Source organism: Canis lupus, chromosome 12 (assembly GCF_048164855.1).
Source record: "Canis lupus baileyi chromosome 12, mCanLup2.hap1, whole genome shotgun sequence".
Classification (NCBI taxonomy): Eukaryota; Metazoa; Chordata; class Mammalia; order Carnivora; family Canidae; genus Canis; species Canis lupus.
The window spans coordinates 50,400,456-50,424,442 of record NC_132849.1 but is presented as its reverse complement, the minus strand read 5'-3'; the positions used below and the strand labels follow the sequence as shown (position 1 = coordinate 50,424,442).

Sequence of the window (23,987 nt, the reverse complement as noted above, 5' to 3'; positions counted from 1 at the left end):
GGGATGGAGCCGGTTAAACTTGAAAAAAGCTGAGTCCTGCCTGGGAGTGAAATAGTGCTCACTGACCGGTTTGCTTGGAGCTCTGGTTTCCGATTTCCACTAACATCTTCTGCGCACATCCCATTTTATGTCTCCTGGCCATACCAGCTCACTCTTTACTAAGCAGCTTTTTCCCCCAAAATCTCTAAATAAAACTTGCAATTCTTGCCAAATGTTCTCTTTATCAAGCATATTTAGTAACATGAGTGTTACAAACGGATCACGAACAGATCAAATATCATATGTTTGTTTTCAAATCCTGGAAATATTTTTCAAATCATGTCTTTCTTCCTTTCTCTCCCCCTACCCTCCCTTTTCAGACACATCATCAACCTCCTGACAATTTTGGCCAGGCCTGCCAGCAGGCAGCCAACCACTGCCCTGGCAAGAAGTTGGGCAAAGTGTGGCTAGGGGCAGGTGGCAGCTGGTGGAGACCACTTATCGGCCCCCTGATGACGTGGTACCTTCTATATGGTGCCACAAGGGAGTGGTGTGTGTGTGTGTGTGGTAGTGTTGGATCCTGCAGGTGAGGCACATTACGGGTACAACAGGGCCCATGTGTGGCGTGGTGCATATGGTACATGGAAGGACACAGGCTACAGTGTGATGTGGGCGTATCTGAGACTTTGGATGAGGTCTGTGTGCTCTATGAGCTCTGTGAGATATAAAAGATTATGAGATGTTTATGTATATATGGATGTGGTGTGTGTGCATGTAACCATGGGGCATGTATTAGGTGGGATCTGTTGGTGTGGTGTGGTGTGGTAAATGACATGTGGCTTCGTGTAGTGCAACTAAGGATAAAGAGAGGCAGGGGGACATGTGTATCAAAATGACATCTTGGCCACCAGAAAGTAGCTCCAGGTTGACCAGGCCTTGGCTCTGAGACTATTTCCAGCTTTGGGAGAGCTGCTCATGCCAGGGAAGGTCACGGCACCTGCCACTGGCAGAGTGGCCTCCATGCCAAGATTTGAGTCCAGCCTTGAATCTACAGACCTGGACTTTATAATTGGGACAGCTCCATGGCTATCTCCTGATGCCCAAGGATACTGAAGCAAAACAAATGAGGCAAATTATGCTGTGGCTTATAAGCAGCTGCAATTCTAGGTCAAGGGCCTGAGGAAGACACTGGAGCCCTTGGCCTGAGTAAAGTGTGTGTCTGGCTCATGTGTAGCGTTAGTCCCTGGGGCCACATTATCACTAATAATGACCTCAGCCCAAGGGAGACAGAGTCTACTTTCCCATCCAGCAAACGGTACTTCCCTGAGGCCTAGAGAAGGCGCCATGGCAGGCTGCCCAGGATCCCATGCAAAGGTCACAGCTTCTTCCTCAGGGGCTGTCCCGGAGGAGGTGCCAGGCTCCAGTCATGTCACGTCCCTCATATATATATGTGACTTCCACCTCCTTTAAGATTCAAACCCTGCTGTTTGGCCTCCAGGGCCCTCAGGTAACTTGTCCCACTCTAAACTAAGGCAAGGGACCCATCTTCAACACGTAGAGCACAAGGTACGGTTCAGGGAACTCTTGCCTGAGAGCAGCAAGAGGGAGAGGCTTTCAGAAACTGAGCCCAGAGGATGGTGGGCAGGACACAGAGAGTCACACAAGACTGCTGAGGCGATACTCACTTTTGAATCCCTGCTTGTGACTGGCTTTTGAGGAAGAAGGAACCCCAGTGCCTTCCTTTTGTCATTTAAAACTCCAACATGACAAACTGATTTGAATAGCTTACTAACCAACATGGCCCCAGATACCGGGGTTATGGGGAGAATAAAGCCTTCTGAAAAATTACTGCTGGAAGCAAATAACCCAAGAAACGTCCCACTAGCTAGGAACTGTGGGGGCCAGAGGGGCGGTGTCAGCCTAGTGACAGACAAACTGCAGGCCACAATTCTACACTGAACAACACTGAAACACATGGAAGAAGCCCAACTGAGTCTTGCTCACATCTGTGCCCAGCAAGATGCCACCCTCCCTCCTGCAACCCTCTCTTCTCTCCCCTACCTCAAATCCATTGTTCTTCTGTGCTTGTTTGTCTCTGGAAGCCTGAACTCCCATCCAGGAGATGAAATGAGAAGAAAAATCCACTATGGCATTCCTCTTTCTTCTCTCTTCAATTTCCCTGGAAGTAGACACCCACCCTGTTTCCCAAATGCAGTCAGTCCACTTCTCAGTAAGCAATTAAAGTGAGTCCATCCTTTAAATATATGTAGGAATACTTGGCCTTAGAATTTATCCAAAAGCAGCTGAGACAGGCACAGAGAGTCAAAATATTCCCACCAGAGAGACAGGCCCTCCTAGTTATCTCTAGAGACAATTGAAACAGCCTCCTAACCAACCTCCATGCCTCCAGTAGGGTCCCAAATCCCTCATACTCTGACCAAAGCCCGGTTTTCCTGAAAGGCAGTGTTACTCCCCTGTTGAAGGCCTTCTAAAGGCCCCTCAAGTACCAGCTATTCAACATGGCAGCCCAAGTCCTCTCTCTCAGCTTGCCACTCCCACTCCATATCCACCCAAAATCCATGTCTAAGAGCTCTACATGTCATGCTTTTTCTTGCTTCTGAACAATTTGCACAAGGGGTTCCTCTTGTATAGAAAGCCCTTACTGTCTTATCTACTAGTTAACAGATTCCCTCCTTCAAAAGTCTGCTTGCCCATCACCTCCTTTGGGGACATTCTCTCCCCCATCTTGTCCTTGCTGTACCCTGAAACATCACTTCTAGAATCCTCTCAGCTAGAAGCTGTTTCTTCTCTACAAGCCTAAAGGGTGTAGAAGAGAATAGGTATCCTCTTTGCCCCCCATTGCTCTGTATCACTCTGCATGACAACAACCTGGAAAGACCTAAACCTGAAGGGTTGCTCCCTTGCCTTTACTTCTCTCATACTCCACATTTGATTCATTAGCAAGTTCTGGTAATGTTACCTCCAAATGTATCCCAAATTTGACAACTTCTTCCCTTTTTTATCATTAAAATATTGGCCTAAGCCACAAAGGACTCTTATCTAGTGTACTATAAGGTCCTTCTAACTGGCTTCCTTGCCTCCTCTCTTGCCCCCACCTAATCCACTCTTTACACAGCAACTAGCATGGCTTTTTTAACTTTTTAAAACAGACATTTCATTTTTTAGAGAAGTTTTAGGTTTATAGCAAAATTGAGCAGAAAGTACAAAGGGTTCCCATATACCACCTGCCTCCACCATATACATGCAGCCTCCTCTACTATCAACACCCCCCACCAGAATGGCACATTTGTTACAACTGGTCAACTCACATTGACATCTTGATAACCCCAAGTCCAAAGTTTATATTTGAGTTCCCTCTTGGTTTTGACAATCTACAATGACACGTACCCACCACGATAGTAGCATACATAATAGTTTCACGGCCCTGAAAGTTTTCTGTGCTGCACTTATTCATCTCTTCCTCCATCCCCGATCTTTTTGCTGTATCCATGGTTTCATTTTTTCCAGAATGTTATATAGTTGAAATCCTACAATTTGTAGCCTTTTCAGACTGGGCCTGTTCTCTCAGTGATATGCACCTCTTCAGTTTCCTCCCAGTCTTGTCATGGCTTGACAGCGCATTTCTTTTTAGCACTGAATAATATCTCATTGTCTGGATGAACCACAGTTTATTTATCCAGTCACCTACCAAGGACATCTTGGTTGCTTCCAAGTTTTAGCAATTATGAATAAAGCTACAATAAACATCTATGTGTGGGTTTTTTGTTTGTTTTTTTTTTTTGGTATGGACATAAGGAGCACAATTGCTAGATCATATGGTTAGAATATGTTTAGTTATGTAAGAAACTGCCAAGCTATCTTCTGTACCATTTTGCATTCCAACCAGTGATAAATGGAGTTCCTGTTGTGCCACATCCTCTCCAGCATTTGGTGTTGTCAGTGTTTTGGATCATTCTTAGGTGTGTAGCGAGCAGGATCTCATTGTTGTTTTAGAGATGAGTCTTTTTAAATCTTAAATCTGATTGTGTGGTTCCTCTTTGAAAGGCTTTCCAATGAGTTCCCACCATGACACAATAAATACCAAACTCCTTACGATGACCCACAAACGCTGCATAGTTTGGCCTCTATGCAAACTTAATTAGCTATGCCCATTCTGATTGGTCAGCATCTATGCCATGCTGATTCCTTCATGTTTTAATTACCACCCGATTCTCCAACCTCACTGAACACCATTCTCCTCATGGCTATCTTGCTCCAGCCAACCTGACCTTCTTTCAGTCCTTAAATATGCCAGACTTCTTTCTGGCTTAGGGCTTCTCATTGGCCATTCTTTCTTCTTGAGATGTTGTTCTGCAGATCTGCATATGACTGCCTCCTTCAATCAGGTCTTGACTTAAATACTTCTTTTTTTTTTAAGATTTTATTTATTTATTTATGAGAGACAGAGATAGAGAGAGAGAGGCAGAGACACAGGCAGAGGGAGAAGCAGGCTCCACACAGGGAGCCCAATGTGGGACTCAATTCCGGGACTCCAGGATCACACCCTGGGCTGAAGGCAGGCGCTAAACAACTGAGCCACCCAAGGATCCCCTAAATACTGACTTCTAAGAGGGGACTTGCCTAACTCCAGGCACTTTCGGGTAGGTAGATAGATGGATGGATGGATCCTAAAAGGAGTGAAAGAAAAGTTGGCTGCTGTGAGCTAGAAGGCCATTTTATCAATGGAAAGAGCCATTTCAGGAGTCAGTGGGAGCACTACTTCAGTTTCCTCTGTCAGAGAAAAAGGACTAAAACAGAGGAGGGTGTACAGAATAGCATAGGGCAAACTGAAGGGATTTGACAGTATCCTTGACATAGTACAAGCTTTTGGAGGAGTGTTGAGAGTCATTCATGCTCCTAGGAGCTTATAAAGCATCAAACCTGGGGCACCTAGGTGTTTCAGTCAGGTAAGTGTCAGACTTTAAGTTTTGGCCCAGGTCATGATCTCAGGGTCCTGGCATCAAGCCCTGAGTCGGGCTCTGAGCTCAGCAGGGAATCTGCTTCAGGATTCTCCCTCTCCCTCTGCTCTTCCTCCCATTCACGTTTTCTGTCTCTCTAGAAAAAAAAAAAAAACATTTAAATAAATAAATAAATAAATAAAGCATCAGACCTTAACTACACAGTAGCATAAGAATGAGTATTCAATGTACACACCTTGGTAAATTCCTAGAACATTAGACTAGAGGCAGTGTGCCTGGGGAAAGGAGAGGCCAGCTCTGGGCTTGCTGCCTTGTGGCTATAACAAGCTCTCTTGTTTGTATCTTGAGCTTTTTCCAGTTAATTCAGAAATCAAGGCAGAGAAGAAAACTCAGTATCACACGTTACCAGGAGCATCACAGATCAGCTGTGGTCTGGAGAGAATCTGAGCCTGTGCCATTTGATTTTTTTACATGTATTCAATTCCTTTTTTGATGCGATCAAACGCAAAGCTTACTATTTTTAACATTTACGACCAAAGATAATTGGCAACTTTATATAGCCTCTGTAACGACTTTTTTTAAAACCATGTCTGATTAAGACACTATTTAGGTCATGGTGTCTCAAACCGGGTCATGAACCATTAATACATCGTGAAATCAATTTAGATGGTTCACAAACAGCAGATTTTTAACAAAATAGAATATACAGTAGATGAGAAGAGAAAATCTCAAAGTGTATCACACAGAGTGAGGGTATTTTGGAAAACATATGTTTCAGTTCTATATATAATGTATATATATGCACATATGTGTATAATGAGACACAATGAAAAATGTAGGGGCACAGCCAAAAAAGCAGAAGCTATTGCTCTAGGTTTCACTTGACTATATAAATATGTTATGAACAATGTATAAAATATATTCTAAAATAACTTCAAAAATTCATATAGAATTCATTCATGTCAGTGTAAAGCTGCCAAAGACAATAAGCATCAGAAATAGTACACAACAGTTGTGGCAATCTGGAACATCCCATTTTAAAGCTAGGATCCTAACATTCCACTAGACTGCAACTCTAGTGGAGATCCAGGTTCTAATATCTTCTCTTTTACTCTCTAGCATGATGGCTTTAGGAAAGTCTCCCTCCCTTTTCTGGGCCTCAGATTCCTTATTTCTAAAATGAAAGATGTGGGTTCACGTGCTTCTGAGTAAGCCCTCCACTGAAATCATACATTCTGAGCCTATGAAAATCTGTATGAAATGATCGAGAACTTCAAAATCAAATCCTAGCCGCTACTTACCAGTGAATATCATTGCCAGTTTCTGCAATCAACAATTATGATGCATCCCCCATGGGGCGGTGGTGAGGACTAGAGTCATTCTCACAAAGCTCCTGGCACAGGAGAGATCTGCATAGGAGATGGTTGCAGTTATCACGCCCTTCTCTGCCTCTCTGTACTGTGTGTCTGAGCACCAACCAGTTATACCTCGAAACTGTGACTTTCTGTGACTGTCTCTGAGAATCCTGTCCCCAGGGGGATTAACAAATACAGAAAGGGAAACTCCCAAGGAAGGAAGAAGGAAAAAGGATGGGAAGGAGGAAGGATTCTCAGCAATAGCAACAGCTCAGTTGCTGTGCTCCAGGCTAAACGTAAAATCTCAGGAGGATGCTCAAGGGCAAAGAGATGTGCCCAGTATATAGGGTCCCCACATACAACCCAGTTCAGTGGTTAGCCAGCCTGTGACTGCTCCCTATCCATGCTGAACAGCTTTGCAGGAGGAAGTCAATCCTTACAGTGTGCTGAGATTGACCACATCGTAATGTCCACCCCAGGATTCTCCTGGCTATGCCCTCCTAAGACCTCTCACCTGGCCCTGGTCTGCCATGGTTTCAGGGGACTTCACCATGAACTGGCCATATCTGAGAGAGTTCTAGATGGCACAGTCCCTACTGCTGATGCTAATCCTTTCCCAAGTACAAGGTTTGCTACTGGCCTCTACTCCTCCCGTCAAGACAGGTAAGGTGCTCATTCCACTGAATTTGGTTAGGGTGCAGGTAGGTGGACATTTAGTGGTTTTTTTCCTGAAAAGGAAATTAACATTTATGATTCATTACATAAATGCACACTGACTCTCAAGCACACCACCACTGCAAAGAGCTAGAGGTGATGAGACAAGCTAGCATCGTTGCCTGTCTCTAGAAAATGCACAGCAAGAAAGAAAAAAAAAAGTTCAAACAAATTGTTTATAAAAGCCAAACAAATGTGTTGGGCTATTTCATTGTCACTCACACCCAAGCACTCCTGCTGATGGATGGAGGTTACAGAAACACCACCCCCCCCCTCACTGAGGGTCAGTCTTCACTCAAACACCCACTGCTGCCAAAGCTGTCTCCATACAGTGAAAAAAACAAATGACCCTCTGCCTCTACTCACAGATGACATCCCTGAGGCACCACCAAAGGCAGGTAAGAGAGGCTTTACATCCAGGAAAGACACGGCAGGGCATGGAGCCTTTGTCTGGGTTCGCGTCTCCTGTGGTACATGGCTGAGAGGAAAGGAGCCACGTCTATGCCCTGGTGGCCTCAGCCACTGGACATTCAATAAGGTGGAAAGAATATTAGGAGCTACCAATGGGGCTAAGAATTGCCCACTTCCCTGACGCAGAGTCTGGATGACATTGGCAGCTCCCAGCCTGCTAGTCTGCAGGGCCTGGGAGGATGGACAGGTATGCAAGGAGCATAAATCCAATTGAAACAATGGGACAATACCCAGGTCTAGACATTCCCTCCACCTGGGGAGCTGCCTCCACAGCCCTGAGCCTCAGCTCATCTGGAGGGAGGACCAGGATTGCGAGAATGCAGGAATGGCTCCTGAAGCCAGAGCCACCACCAGCAGGCCCTTCGCTGGGTGGGGTGACCATCGAATGAGAGGTGGGGAAACCACAGTGCAGACAGTCAAAGCATCGCTTCCCTGGCAAAGGCAGAGGCGAGAAGGGAATGAACCGACTGACCTGAGAACAGCCCTGATTCCCAGGCCCCTGTCTGGGAATTCTCTTTCCAAATACGAAGGAAATAAAAATAGGTAGGCAGGAAGGCCAAAGTATGTTTGCAAAAACCCAAGTCTGGTTTTGAAATGCCTGCTCCCACCATTTCAAGACTAAGAATAATGGAAGAAGTCGGGGATTCTGGCCCCGTCCCAGGGTGCGAGTGCACTTGGATTTGAGAGCGCGTTCATGTCTATGCCACACCAAATGCTCTGGAGCTAGTCAGAAGTGTCAGAAGCCTTTACAGAAATGAATGAGTAGCTGATGAAGACATGTGGCTGCTGACAAGCAGGAATTAGCCCTATAAAACATTTCAAAGTGTCAGTGATGGAAACGTACTCCACGGCCATACAGTTGCAAGGGCAGAACTGCCCACACTCTGCTAAGCTTTGCCAGTGGCCCAGGCCCAAGACGGGCAGCTTCCACCCAGCTGGGCCTCGAGACAGGACCACCAGGCAACTCAATGACGAAAAGACCAAAATGGATCGTGTTCAGCTTGTCACTTCGACTCAACTACCTTAAACATCTGGGTTTTCCTGTAACATCTTGTCATGGGCTGTATCTTAGCATGTGACTGTCTCTAGAGGTAGAGGTAGCTTTAGATTAGAAAGGTAGTTAAATTTAAATGCAGTCATTAGGGTGGGCCCTAATCCTATGTACTGGTGTCCTTTTTAAGAAGAGGAGATCAGGACACAGACATGTACAAAGGGAAGACCATGTGAAGAGACAAGGAAATGATGGCTGCCTTCCAGCCAGGGAGAGGTCTCAGAAGAAACCAACCCTGCTGACATATGACATCCTGACCTAGGACCTCTAGCCTCTGGGATTATGAGAAAAATAAGTTCCTGTTGTTTAGGCCTCCTGGTATGTGGTTCTTCGTGATGGCAGCCCAAACAGACAAATATACACCGGCTGGGCCTGTTCTGTGTGTTTAATTAAAATGCCTGGACGTTTCCATTTGTTAGCAGGAATCAGAAGGTAGGTGAGGAATTCACACACCTGCAGCACAACCTCACAGACATGGAAGCCCACCAGTGCTCTGGAGCTCAAGAGAACTGAGGACAGGGACAGACACCCAGTGACAAGCCAGGTATTAGGACAAGATCTTGACACTCATTTACACTCACTGTAATCCCGACAACTCTGAGAGGTAGGCATCATTATACCCATTTCACAGATAGGGAAGGTGGTTCTTAGAAGTGATAAGTATCTTGACAAGGATATATATGTATTCAACAGCATAAGAGAGATAAAAGGGACACCTGGGTGGCTCAGTGGCTGAGCATCTGCCTTCGGCTCAGGGTGTGATCTTGGGATCCTGAGATCGAGTCCTGCACTGGACTCTCCACGGGGAGCCTGCTTCTCCCTCTGCCTATGTCCCTGCCTCTCTCTGTGTGTCTCTCATGAACAAATAAATAAAATCTTAAAAAAAAAAAAGAAGGGAGATGAAAATCCAGTCTCATTTTAAAGGTTGTATTTCTCCCTCCAATATTCCTCCAGAATCAGTGATACAAATTCACAAACAATTAAGCCATCCACCATTGGTGTGGTGGGAAGGCCCATAACCAGAGGCATCTGGGCAGGGGCTGGCAGATGAAGGATGCACTGACTGCGGTTTCCAATCATGTGTCCCCTCCAGCACAACACGGTTAGGTCACACTCTCTTCCCCACATCCAGGGAGGGGATGATCTGAACCCCTCAGTGGATAATTTGAAACCATACCAAGGGATTCTAGTTTCTGATTCCAGGGGGTATGGGATCCCTGCTGGGAAGCCCCATGGAAGGGATTTGGCCAGGGATGCCCCCAAAGACACTTCTAGCCCTGAAAGTCCATGGCTCTTGAACATCTATGGAGCCCCGAAAGTATAGCACTCTGGCATGGTGCCTCCAGAACATTCCTCAGAGCCGAGCTCAGGGTATCCACACCGGATCTTCAACTTCTCTCTGCACAAACAGTGATCTGGCTAAAAAGAGCAGCACAGAGTGCCCAGGAATGGCCTTGGCAGGTCAAGATCAAAACCCCTTGAGGGTGAACTAAAAGTTTGTTGTGTTTGTTCTCACTTGCTCAGATCCAGGGAGGGAAGTGGAAAGACGCTGGGCTGGCAGGTCGGCACTACCCCCTATTCTGTCTTAGATGTGGCAGGACAAGCAGTTCTACCATCGTGACCCTGCCAGGGAGCGGATGACAAAGGCCAGGCCAGGCTGATGGCTCTGGGCCCTCCAATTCCAGCTGGGGTCACTCAGACCCCCACATGAGCCCAGCCTTGTCCTGAGGCAAAGGAAAGATAGATGGGAGGCTGGCCAGCAGCACACAGGCTCAGTGCCCAGGCAGCTGGGCCACCCATCCATCCTGACCGGGGCCCTGGTGCTGGTAACTGCACTCAGCACTGCATTTACCTCCCTTCCCCATTTATTCCTCCCCCCACCCTGATGTTCTCCAAGCTCAGGGCCCCTCGGGGCCTCCCTGGTCCTCTCCAGAGCTTGCTCCAGGAGAACAGGACCAAGGCCTGGACTGGCACCCCTAGTCAGAGAAATGTCACTACTGGCCTCAGCCATACTTCCTCAGGGAAGCATTTCCTGACCCACCAAGACTGGGTGAGAAGCTATTCTTCTGTGCTCCTAAAGCCTCTAAAACCTATGACATTGTCTGAAAATTATGTTGTCTGTCTTTCTGCACTACTAGAGTACAAGTACCTAGAGGGTAGGAACTGTCTTTTTAACCCCTGTATTCTTAATGCCAAGTATGAGATACAAAATTCAAACAGTATTTGTTGAGTAAATGGATTAAGATAGAAGAAAATTTCAAGGGATGCTAAAGACCTCTCCACCCAAGCCAAACTCCTGTCCTCATACAGTACAACCTTGGGGCACTTGCCCCCAAAGGCCTCTGGAAAAGCAGAGGGAGATCCCATAAAGTGACAGGAAGGAATTCATTCAGGGATCCAAATGAGGCCCTGGCATCAAAAGACAAGAGAGAACTCAGCAGCTTTTGGGTCTCCTGCCTGGTAGCATTAAGTTAGCAGCTGACAGGCACCTGATGAGAGAGAAGGAAATGGGGCATGACAGAGAATAGGGGGAAGGGGTCCAGGTAAGCTCAAAGGTAGAGGAAAGACCCCAAACCACCCAGCAGTCAAACATCTCAGCCCTCTGACCCCAACCTCCACTCATGTGAAGCTTGCAGGAGCACAAATGAATCCTGATCGAGAATGCTAGAGTACTGCCAGCATCCTCTCAGCCAGGACCCACAGTCCCTGAAAGGTAGGAAATGGAGATGTGGGATAACCTTGTCCTGCCCTCTCTCCCCTCAGGGAGCTCCCTATGTAAACTCTATAAGAGCCTGAACTGCATGGGGTAACTGGTGAGATATGGACAGATGGCCCTTGGGGATACACACAGCCCTGTGGTCTGGAGGCCAAGTGAAGCTTCCTCAGAAAAGAGCTTGGGTCTGGCCCTTGATGGGTTAGCAAGATTTACAGGGAGGAACATCAGACAGGGTTGTGAAGGCAACAGGTGTAGTGTGCTCGGAGAGCTGGAATTCCAAAGGGCAGGGATGTGGGGAGGCCTGGAGATGCTGACAGGAGGGAGCTGGAGAGCCTCGAGGGTCCTGGAAGGCCTGCAGCTGCTGAACTGATAGCTGGGCTCTGGAACTGCTCTACACACCAGGAGCCCATCAAAGGTGGGTGCCTGCCCTCCCCAGCGGCTCCTTGGAGGGCACCCTGGAAATAAATGGCTGTCCTTCATCCCCCAGGGCTTGGTACCACCAGTTCCACTTCCCAGCCCAACTACTAACAGTGCCATGGTGAAGTCTCACTTAGGCTGGCCTGGCCCGGCTGAAGGCAAGCCTACCACAACTCCTCCCCAGGGGCCACTAGTGGGACGAGGAGGCCCTAGGAAGCAGGGCAGGCTGGGCCAGTACAGGTGGGCCAACTGGATCAGGAGCTTTCCTTATCAAGTGGCTTCTCTAGGAGATGCACTGTCTGCGGACAATTTGAAGACAGTGTAAAACAGACTTCGGTCTACCACAGGGCGCCTACGTATATAGCACACAGGGAGACAATGACTCTGGTTCTGATCTCACCCTCTTCCAACAGGCCCACGGAACTTCAATACTCGTATTGTCCCTTCCTCTAATGAAACCCTCCATGCGTACCTGGAGCTTCTCCAAACCACAGATATGACCATGTCACTGCCCTGCTCAAAAGTTGAGGTGTCTTCCAGTCCCAACTGCTTAGCTGGACTTTCAAGACACTTTGTTTCTCCCAAACCTATTTCTGCAGCCTCTCCCTGCTCCTTCTCGACTTAAGCCCCTTTACCCTGGAGAACCATGGCTTGGATTTGATCTCAGCTGTTGAGTTCTGTCCATTCATCAGGGCTCTGCAGCTACCTCTGCTCTCCTCCCCCTGGAAGCTTTCGTAACCACGACCCCCAGGAGCATGTGATTCCTTTTCATATATTTTTGACATTCCTTTTGATCCTTCCTTGCCCACCAAGCCAGTCATTGGCCATATTTGTCAAGGAGAATGTCTTCTCACCTTTCTGCTGAAGCCACAGAGACCTAGAGAGCAAAGCCTAGCTCCTGTCCTGCTGGGCATTCCCCTCCATGGTGCCCAGCATCATGTCGTCATGCCCTGCCCCCAGCAAGTGCACCTCAGTTGGGCTCTGGGGATATTCTTTTTTTTTTTTTTGGAGAGAGAGAGAGAGATAATGCACAGGCACATGAGGGGGGTGGGAGGGACAGAGGGAGAGAGAATCCCAAGCAGGCTCCATGCTTAGCACAGAGACCAACTCGGAGCTTGATCTCACAACCCCAAGATCATGACCTGAGCTGAAATCAAGAGTTAGACACTTAACTAAATAAGCCACCCCTCAGAGGTCCCAGGATATTCTCGACTAGTGGGCAAGGCCCCCAGGCTATACCCTCTTGAAGAGAACTCTTCCTCCCCCAGAACAATCTTGCTATGCTGTAGTAGCTCTGGCCGAGAAAGGCCCAACAGAGAATATTACGACCTTGGAAAACCCCACTCTGCCTCCAGGATCAGTGGCAGCTTGGACGTCTGGCACCAAGGCCAGCTACATCATTTGCAGGGCCCAGTCACCGCAAAATGAATACACAGGCCCCTGTTCAAAAAAACCACAAAAACATGCTATTAAATGTACTAAAATACAGAGGTTTCTACTTTCTTCTTCAGTCTCTTTCTTAACCTGTTATGGTGGGGTTTTTTTCTAAATAAATTTTATTTTTCAGAACAATCTTTGATTTACAGAAAAAAATGGTGAAGACCACCCAGACTTCCTGTCTACTCCACACCCAGCTTCCGCCAGTATTAACATCGTCTGTGAGTATGGTTCATGTGTTACAACTAATGAGCTAATAGTGATATTGTACTTTTATCTTAAGCCCATACTTGATTCAGATTTCCTTAGCTTTTACCCAATGAGTTTTTCCAAGCCAGGATCCCATCCAGGACACCACGCTACTCTGAGTCACTGTATCTTGCTGGGCAACTCTTGCTGTAGTGGTTTCGCAGACCTCCTTTGTTCAGGATGACCTTGACAGTTTTGAGGAGTGCTGGTCAGGTGTTTGGTTAAATGACCTCTACTTAGATTTGTTTGATGGTGTTTCCATGATTCGACTGGGGTTGTGGGCCCCTGAGAGGAAGCCTATAGAGGTAACGTGTCATTTCCATCACATCATATCTAAATGCTATGAACCTGACTTATCACCATTGGTGTTGACATTGGTTCCCAGACTGGGGCCATATTTGTCTTGTTTCTCCACCATAAAGTTCCTCTATGTGCCCCCTTCTGCCTCCTTTGGAAGGAAGTCACTATGTACAGTCCACACTTCAGGGGTGTGTGTATGTTCCATCTCTTTAAGGGTTTTCTACATAAATTATTCAGAATTCTTCTGCACAGATTTTTTTGTATTCAGCTGTTTGTATCAGTAACAATTCAATACAGCTTTATTTTCTTGTTCGAATTGTTCCAGCTTTGGCCACTGACAGCTCTTTGAGTTAACTCCTATGTTCCTCTGATATACTAAATGATGCTCTGCTGGCCCGGGCTTCCTTTCCCTTGAGTATATTGACAGGCAGAGGCAGCACATTGAGAATCAAGCCACAGGTCTTGAAACTCTGGCTTTCCCAGTTCTGTGGCCTCCCCTGGTCATTCTGTCTCCACCTCAGTTAGGTCCCCATCTGTAAACTGTGGATCCTCCTGCCCCTTCCCAGCCCCCTGGAACTGCTGGGAGTATTTATTGGAAACAACAACTCCCAAGTGTTTAGCACAGCCTCAAACACAAGGGAAGTCCTCAGTAAACAGGAGCTGCATTTTCCCTGAGGTTTTGACTCTCTGAGACTCCATGCCAAGTTCCCAAGGTGAAACACAGCTTTTATTTCTAAGTCAGAAAGGTCAGCTTGGGCAAGCCTGGTGCTAGAAAAGGTGCCCAGGTAAAAATTCTCTTTGCAACATCTATACTCAATGTTACCTCCAAATATTCAACCCATAAAAGCACTGTCCAAAGGACAGCTAATGGAAGCCACTTAAGTCTGCAGCATTTTCTGCCCACAGGCCCAGGGGGTTAGATTTGTGTTGGGTTTCAGCAGCTAGTGGACCTCCAGTGGGATAGATGTCCGGGCTCAGGGATCCTAAACCACAAAACTGGTCCCACAGAACACCACCTGTGACCTTGCAGACAAGGGGATGTTTCTTGGTTTCCATTCTATTGGTTCCCTTTAACTCCTTGGAAAGCCAAATCCTGAGAATAGTTACTTCCTATCCATGGAGGGACTCTGACTCAAGGTCAAGTGTCATCCTGAGACCAGTGCACCTGCACACACTTTCTGAGATGTATTTGGCCCAGCACACCAGAAGGGGCACCAACGCCTGATCTTTTCCAGGAGGGGCATGAAGGGCATCTTCCCACAGAAGCATCTTCTCCCTGCCATATGATGAGACAGCTAGCTATGGGGTCTGAAAACCCACCTGCTGGCAGGACTCACCAGGACAAAGGAGCCCAAAGGTGGCTCTGACTTTCCCCTCATCCTGGCTCAGCTGATAGGAGTCTTCACTCAAGTGGGTTCTGCTCTGGAAGGAGATCCTCTCACAAAGACTGGTTCAGAAATTTGCTGTTCCAGCTGAGAAACACTGCTTAGCATCACTGACCTCCATTGGCTCCATCAAGCTTTTACTAAGCATCTACTATGTGCTAGATCTTGAGCTGGGTGCTGGGTGCTGGATGCTGAGTATAGACAGATGAGAAACACATGCTCTTGGGAACCACCAAATATTTTGGTTTATGGGTATTAGGTCACCATAGCTGCCATTTTGAGTACTTATTTTGTGACAAAAAAAAACACATATCACTTAATATGTCATTAACAGGTAATTAATTATCACTATCCAACCATGAAATCATGGCTTTTACAATGTTCATTTTATATATGAGGAAACTGAGGCCCAGACTGGTTATGAAGCTTGTCTTGTGTCACAGAGTGTGCTAGTTGGCCTCTGAGACACAGATGCCAAGACAAGATAGATGTGAAGGATTTATTGGGATAATGCCTGTGAAAGATACAGGGACCAGGGTGCAAAACTAGCAGAAAAGCCTCAGGTATGACACTTGTAAAGACTACCTCCAGTACCTCCAGTACCTCCAGTGCAAAGACTGCCTTTGGGGGAGAGTCCTAGGGCCCCTGCCCAGGGCCCCTGAGCAGAAATGTCCAGGGGCCGGTATACCTACAGCACTCAGCCAGTGGCTGAAGGAAGCCCAGGTTGAAAGCAACCTAGGCTCAAACACTGTGAAGGATCCCAAAGGTGCCACAGCTGGAGGCTGTCAGCCAACCACCCTCCTCACTGCTCTTCCACAGGTTCTTCCCCCCAGGAGATCCCAGCAGCCCACCTCCATGGCTGCAAAGCCAAGGAGCCATGGCTCAACCAGGTTTTTCATCCATTATGCTAGACTGACAACCTTATACATGATTAGGTCTTGGAATGCTCTCTGTAGAACTTCCCAGTTGGTCAGTTGACAAGCTTCATGAAGCCCTACCACGTGTTCATGCTCGTGGTGTATAAAGAGAAAGCCTGGCCCCCACCTAAGGGAGGTCCTAGGCTGGTAAGGGACCTAAGACTGACAAAAGCACATCCTGAGATGAGCCAAACACAGTCCCTGCCTTCAGTTGGTCACCTTCATAAAGGAACCAACAACCAATTACAAAAAAAGTGAAATGTGTGATAAGGGAAGCAGTCCTGGCAGCATTATGAAAGCCTTCCTGGAGGAAGGAGCTTCTTCATGGAGGCCTGAGAAGTGACTAAGCATTGGTAGATGAAGATGAATAAATGTGGGAGAGGTGTGTTTCCTGTAGAGGGTCAGGGAACGGGGAGGGAGGGAAAGAAAAGAAAGCAGAGGCAATCACATTTCCAGCAGAAGGAAGGAAGGGCCTTGGCAAGGGCCCGAGAGAAGTTATGGCATATTCATGGAGCCCAGTTCCAGTTCTTCTGGAAGGCTGCAGGTGGGAAAGGCAGCCAGGAAAAGTGAGGCCAGAGAGTGTGCAGCCTTGACTCCCCACCAATGCATGTGTCCCGGGGACAGTGGAAACAAATGCTACATGAGGCCTAAGTCACACAGGGTGGGTGCTAACAGCAGTGAGAATAAACAGTGAGAGCAGGGGAGCTCAGCTCTGTGGGGTCAGAGTCCTAATAGATCATCAGCAAAAACAACTCCAGTCATGGGGCGACTGGGTGGCTCTGTCGGTTAAGCGTCTGACTTTAGTTGAGGCCATGATCTCGGGGTTCTGGGATCAAGCCTCACATCAGGCTCCCTGCTCAGCAGGGAATCTGCTTGTTCCTCTCCCTCTGCCCCTCCCCTCACTCATGCTCTCTTTCACTCTCTCTCAAATAAAGAAATAAAATCTAAAAAAAAAAAAAAAAAAAAAAAAAGATGCCAGTCGTGAGAACTGATGGAATCCCCAGAAAGGTTTATGTAGCTATTTTCCTCCAAAGCAAGACCTCAACTTAATCAGATGACACAGGAAACTAAGAACTGGCAATTCTATTCCTACATCTCCATTCTGCAAAGGAGAGTTTCTGAGAAATATTAGATCTTTCTGGCGATGTCTTCTATAATACTGTTAGCCAAAGTGTCCCACTAACTGTGTTCTTCTACCTCAAAAATTTAACCACCTGTTTAATGCCTACTTTGACTTCCCTAATTAACCACACACACAGGGGAGACTCCTTGCAACCTAAACTGTTGTTCTTAAAAAGCATTTTAGCTGTTTGGGTAGTCATGGCCCAAGTCCATCTCAAGTTTGCAAACAGCTGAAATTCCTCCTGATATCTTCACATCAACCCTTCTAGTAACTTACTATGTCGAATCAAACTCCAAGCTTTGTGACATAAAACAATGATCATTTATCACCATCATCATCATCATCTCTTTCAGTTTTGGAGGCTGGTACCTTGATGAGGTGCTTCTCTCTGAGAATCTCTCATGTGGTTGTAGGCAGATGGTGCCTGGAGCTGGAGACCAGACTTCCTCACTCAGATAGATGTCTGGTGATTGATGCTGGGGCTACTGACCAAAGCACCCACATGCAGCCTCTCCATGTGGCCTGAGCTTCCCCGCAGCAAGTTCCAACAGTGGAAGGACCAGTGGAAGCTGGCCTTAACAACTTTTATGAAATCTTTGAAAGTCCATAGCACTATGCCCCCACACTCCACCTGTTAGAAGAGTTGCAAAGGCCCACCCAGGTTCCACAAAGATTCTACCTCTTGGGTGGCCCAGGTGGCTCAGCGGTTTAGCGCCACCTTTGGCCCAGAGCATGATCCTAGAGACCCGGGATTGAGTCCCACATCCGGCTCCCTGCATGGAGCCTGCTTCTCCCTCTGCCTGTGTCTCTGCCTCTCCCCCCCCCCACCCTGTGTCTCTCACAAATAAAAAAATAAAAAAACTAAAAAGATTCTACCTCTTAATGGTGGGCCATCAGGTCACATTACAAACAGAACATGTGGGATAGTTCAGTATCATCAAGGGTATCTGTGGAAAACACACTCTAGCACAGACACAGTAACTCTGCTGTAATAATTCACATCCCTCCAATGTACAAAATGCCCCCATGCTCTCCAGCAAGGTCCCCAGCTTGACATCTGGTGTCTCTCTAAGTCAAGTCCAGATACCATTGTGACCCCACAGGTGCGGCTCCTCTTCCACATTGCCTCAATCTATAGACCTATGAACAAAGTGACATGATATCTGTCCCCTACACCCCCAACATACAATGGTGGGATGGGTACAAGACAACTGCCATACACACCTGTTTGAAGAGGAGGAAAACTGGAGTCATCCAGCAGTAACTAAATAGAAAAAATTCCCAGCTGTTTTCCTACATGTGCAATTGATATGAAATGCAAAAGTTTGCATTTATTCTTTAAAAATTTTACCTTCTCGGGATCCCTGGGTGGCGCAGCGGTTTAGCGCCTGCCTTTGGCCCAGGGCGTGATCCTGGAGACCCAGGATCGAATCCCACATCGGGTTCCCGGTGCATGGGGCCTGCTTCTCCTTCTGCCTGTGTCTCTGCCTCTCTCTCTCTCTCTCTCTGTGTGACTATCATAAATAAATAAATAAATAAATAAATAAATAAATAAATAAATATGCATTTAAAAAAAAATAAAAATTTTACCTTCTCATTTTAACCTACAGCGAGTAACCCTTGGCTGTGGGGAATGGTAGAGAAGCCCAAGAGAGGAGTGACAGAGGAAGTAGAGCATTGTGGCTGCCATTGTGGGTGCTCTGACCCACGTGGTCATGGAGCTATCAGTTGATGTGTCCTCACCACCATGCCCTCCTGGCCCAGCCCAGTCACCACAGGGATCCGCATGGTCACATGACCACATGGCATCAGTCTCACGTCTTCACTCCATAAGTGAGGACATGAAGTCCCTTGATCCGATGTTGGTGCCAAGCCAGAGTACATGTAGCTAAGGCTAAGGCTGTTGGTCACCATCTTCTGCAGCCCAAAGACAGAGCTATCCACGGAACAAAGGCAGCAGCAGTGCGAGCAAGGCTTGGGGGGCAGCGGGGTGGGCATAGCCAAAGACTTGAGTGAACAAAACCCTGAAGATGCCATTTGAGCCACACCTCTTCTGGAAGACATTAAGCCAATAATAAATCCCCTACTTTGCTTAAGATAATTTGGGTTTAGATTTTTTTTAACTTGCATCTGAAAGTATCCTGGTACACTCCCATTTTTCTCCCCACACTCTTTGCTTTCATCTAAGGTCTAGCCTCCCATGGACCCTTTTTGTCTTTGTATAAGACCACCCCATGGAGGGACACCTAGGTGGCTCAGTGGTTGAGTGTCTACCTTCGGCTCAGGGTGTGATCCTGGGGTACTGGGATCGGGTCCCATATCCGGCTCCTTGCGGGGAGCCGGCTTCTCCCCCAGCCTATGTCTCTGCCTCTCTCTGTGTGTCTCTCATGCATAAATAAATAAATAATATTTAAGAAAAGGCCCCATGGAGTACCTAAGTCCTTCTTGTCCTGGGATAAGCCCACGTGGAGAAGGAAACCTGCTTTCTTCTTTCTGGGTCCTCTAGTCTTTCAAAGAGCTGGAAAGTAACCACAACTCACACATGGCAGCTGTCTACTCAGACTTAAGCCCAGCCCTGCAACATTGGCCCTGACAGTGAGCAACCCCCAAGAGTGCACACCCTGCAAAGGGAAGCACCAAGATGGCCTCATGAGATAGCACATGCCAAGTGCCCCCATCCCGGAAACTGCCCAAGCTAGGACCAGCCACTCTCTCAGGGCTCTGCCTGTTGGCTCCTTTCCTCTACAACTTAGAAGCTGCTAGTATCAACATGTCAGCAGGAAATGGCTCTTTAATCACTGCAAACTCCCTCCTGACTGTAAAGATTAGGTCAACTTTCAGCTGTAGGGCCTCCTCTTCCAGGGTAACGGGGATTGCATTTGACAGCAAATCACAATGCTTAGCACCATCCCACACTCACAATCTGGTCAGATTACATACATTCGACACCTGTGTAGAAGGCAGGGCCTTGGATAACAGGGGGTTGAGAAAGTAAGATTTGGGGTACAATGGGCTCGGGGGAAGAAAGAAGGTCAAAGGTGCAGGATGCAGCAGAAAAGCCTGAGTCCTAAGTAGCTGCTCTCTACAGGCAAGCGATCTGGGGACTTGCTAGCCGATGTACACCAAGCCCCATGGCTCTCCCAATCTGCACTTTGAACCCAGAGCAACCTACCAAGAGGCATGACCCCGGGAGGGGCATGAGATTTTTCAACCTTCTTTCAGTCTCTAAACATATGTCATTCATTTGCCCGGACACTTCCGTGGGCTGCAGGCTACAGCACAGCTGGGATTCACTACAGCCATACCACCTCCCAGCATGGAGCTGTAACTCCATCCCTCCCCCTCCTACCCAAAAAAGCTACTATACACTTCAATGTATTAACTACCATTATTAACAAGCCGCCAGTGGTTCAGCTCACAAGAGATCTAGACGCCGAATATGGCAGACGTCACCACTTGAGCCGCTGCCTCACCCGGCTCCACTTGGGGCCCGTGCCACACGTTTATTCCATGGGGCCTCCTCTCTGGTGCGGACTTCAGGGTCTCTCTGTCTTCATGCCCCTGGTGGTAAGTCCTCAGTGTTTGAGAGTGAACTTGAAAAACAGCAGATCCTCATCTACTGGAAAGCCTACTTCCAGACATACCCAGTGGGCTCTCCAACACCCTTATGAGGCGAGCTCAGCGACCATTCCTATCTTCTTTTGACAGATTCGTTTATTTTCCGAGCAGCAGACACTCTTCTAATAGTAAACAGAACAAAGATCCCTGCCCCTAGGGGGGCTTACTTTCCAAGAGAGAAAGATATTTTAAAATAAGCCAAATAAATATGTAGTAGAACTCAAGTTGTTTAAAGAAGATACATATATCACAGAATATTACTCAGCCGTCAGAAAGAATGAATACCTACCATTTACATCGACGTGGATGGAACTGGAGGGTATTACACTGAGTGAAATAAGTCCATCGGAAAAAGACAAGTATATGGTTTCACTCATCTGTGGAATATAAGAAAATAGTGCAGAGGATCATAAGGGACAGGAGGGAAAACTGAATGGGAAGAAATCAGAGGAGACAAACCATGAGAGACTCTTAACTCTAGGAAACAAACTGAGGGTTGCTGGAGGGAAGATGGGTAGAGATAGGGTAATTGAGTGATGGACATCAAGGAGAGCACACGATGTGATGAGGACTGGGTGTTATATGCAACTGATGAATCACTGAACACTATATCTGAAATTGATGTTGTACTATATGTTGGCCAACTGAATTTAAATTTTAAAAAAAGAACTAAAGTTGTATGTTGCAAGGCAACAGTGGTATAGAGAAGGAAAAAAGAGCAGGGTAAGGGGAGGTTAGGTGTGCTACTGGGGGGTGGTGTTTGCAGAATTAAAAAGGGGTTGGGGTATGCCTCATCAGAAAGGTAAGATTTGAGCAAACACTCAACAAAGTGAGGAATTAGCCACATGAACAGAAGAGAACAGTGTTCCAGGCAAAGGGAACAACCAGAGCAAAGGCCCTGTGGCAGTACATGTCTGGCACCTGTAAGGAGAAGCCACAGAGACCATGGGGACAGGGACAGAGTGAGTGGGGGAGACATCAGTGGAAAGGAGGCTGCAGAGAAACTGTTCCAACCAGAAAGAACAAGTTCCCCCTATGGCCAGAGAGGCAGTACGCCTGCCCCCCCAAAACCCAAGTCAGGCTGAACACAGGCCCCTCACTTAGAGCCCAGGTACTTCCCCTGCAGATTCAAGGCAGACAGGCTCTCTGCCTCTGGTGGTTCTCCGACCTCCGGTCCCCAACCTCCAGCCAGCAGACCGAGGACCCGGCCACCATACAGCAGAACAGGCTGCTCTCCCTGGTTCCTGGAGGACAACATCTCACCTCACCACTGCCCCTGTCCTGCTGGCAGGAGGGCTGACAACCATGAAGAAGTGAATTATAATAATCACCAATAATCAGGGGGCCTCTTCTTTCCTTCACCCCAGGCCCAGAAACCTCCGATTACAGATCCAAGCTCCTGGGATCTCCCAATCAAAAGCTGGCACCTACAAGGCAAGGGCTAGCCAGGTCCGGGACATGGAGTTCTCACCTCCCACACAGCCAGGGCCCAGCGGCCATCTGGCCAGGCTCCGCATGGCCAATCAGACAGCAGGCAGGCTGACACAAGGACTGCCAGGGCATCGGGGCTGCAGGAGGCATCTGAGGCAATGCTCCCCAGCTGCTCAGGCGTAACTCAATCAGGCCTTCGCCAATAGGGGAAAGAGCATATTACAGAACCCCGGACGTGCCAAGAGCTCCTTGGATCCACTCTTTCTCCCAGGCCTCACCCTCAACTTGGGCTCAGCCTATTAGAGCTAAATGGCTCTATTTATGACTATCCAAGTTTTTTGCTTGGCAGGGCACAGAACTGGGGACTTAGAACTCCAACCGCCAGGAGCACCAGGAGCGCAGCTGTGAGTCCTAAGGGTAAAATCACAGAGTCTTGCTCCCAGTGGAAGAAGGTCAGTGGGAAGGAAGCTGCAAGTAGACAGACCAGTCTGGGCCTTCAGCATCTCTGAAGCAGGAAAACAGGTGCAAGGAGCTGACCTTGGATAGGAAGGATAAATAGTCTGGTCTGGGACATGTCTGAAGTTTAGGCCAGAAGTCAGGAAAGAAGTCAGAGTGGAAACACATATTTGGGGGATGTCTGCAAAGAAAGCTATAGTAAAAGGACTGGAGTAGATGAAGGAGGAAAAAATTTACAGGGCATACTGAAACATATCAGAGAATGCTGCATTTAAGAGTTGAGAGTTGAGACAAGGCCAAGTATCCAGGAAAGGAGAAAAAGAAGGGGCATCCAGAGAGGTAGGAAGAGTCAGGGTGGCGATGAAGTAGGGCAGTCATGAGTGCTGCTCATCAAATAGTCCTGCTTCCAGAAGCCTGGTGGGACTGGGTTCCTGACTCTCCTTGTAGGAAGCAGAAACATATGACTTTTTTCGGTCAATGAGTTATAAGTGAAAGTGATACGTCACTTTCAGCCAGGCTTTCAAAGCTAGTGTGATAAACTGGAGAGCTCTCTTTCCTCTGCTATACTGACCACATGTCTTTGCTTTAAACCACTGGGATCATTTGTAACATAGCACAGCCTGGCCTCTCCTGATACACCAAGGGAGGAGTTTCTAGAGGGATGATGGTGAGCAGCATGCAGAAGGGTACAGGGAAGATGGGGACTAGGCAGTGTTGTTGAGTCTGGCAAACAAGCAGCATCAGTGACCCTCGAGCTTGAGTTAAGAGAGCAAGAACTAGATTAAAAGGCATCAAGGAATGAAGGCCGACATTTCTTTTAAACATTCTGGGGACTGTCAGAAAAGTAATGGGGTAGCATGAGAGCCAGCAGGGTAGGAAAAAGGCTTAAGCTTTTATTCCTAAGAGAAGCCAGTGGAGGGACAAAGAGATAATATGGATGATGGTCTGATTTGCCCAAGCTCATTACCTGTCTGTATCACTGGAAAGCAAGAGAAGAGAGAAACTAGATGCCCTGCCCCTGCATTGTTTTCCTTCCCTTGTTGTACATCAGCAAGGGTCCAGGGGACTGAGCTGAAGTTAGCAGGGAGTGGAAGAGCACAGAGTGGGAGAAAGATCCCAGTAGTAGAGGATGGAGGGGCTAGTGAGGTAACTGATGGGAAAATGACCAATCTAGAAAGAAACAGGGATGCTCAGGAGCCCCTAAAGGTAGACTTCCATGAGCATGAGTTTCCATATCCATAGGATGGTGTTCTCATAGCACAATGAGGTGGGGAAGATAAGAGAGGATAGTACATGCATATCAGCATGTTACAAGTTATAAAGACCCATGCACGTGTGATAGAATCATAGTTGGTCATCATGTGACCTGTTTGGGGTAATTTTACCCAG

At 47.5% G+C, this 23,987-nt stretch overlaps 1 protein-coding gene and 1 long non-coding RNA gene across 3 annotated transcripts in view; both read right to left on the bottom strand.

Moving 5' to 3' along the window:
- Positions 1 to 23,987, bottom strand: part of OSR1 (odd-skipped related transcription factor 1) — a 365,031-nt gene that overhangs the window by 273,322 nt on the left and 67,722 nt on the right.
- On the bottom strand, positions 3,238 to 22,396 carry LOC140601685 (uncharacterized). 2 transcript variants are annotated; one of them, XR_012004689.1, is made up of 4 exons: positions 22,183 to 22,396; positions 21,001 to 21,088; positions 6,260 to 6,367; positions 3,238 to 5,094 (listed from the first exon to the last, which is right to left on the bottom strand). It is a non-coding gene; the product is annotated as an uncharacterized lncRNA (long non-coding RNA). The 2 variants fall into 2 exon arrangements; XR_012004688.1 differs by lacking the exon at positions 22,183 to 22,396 and adding an exon at positions 22,043 to 22,151.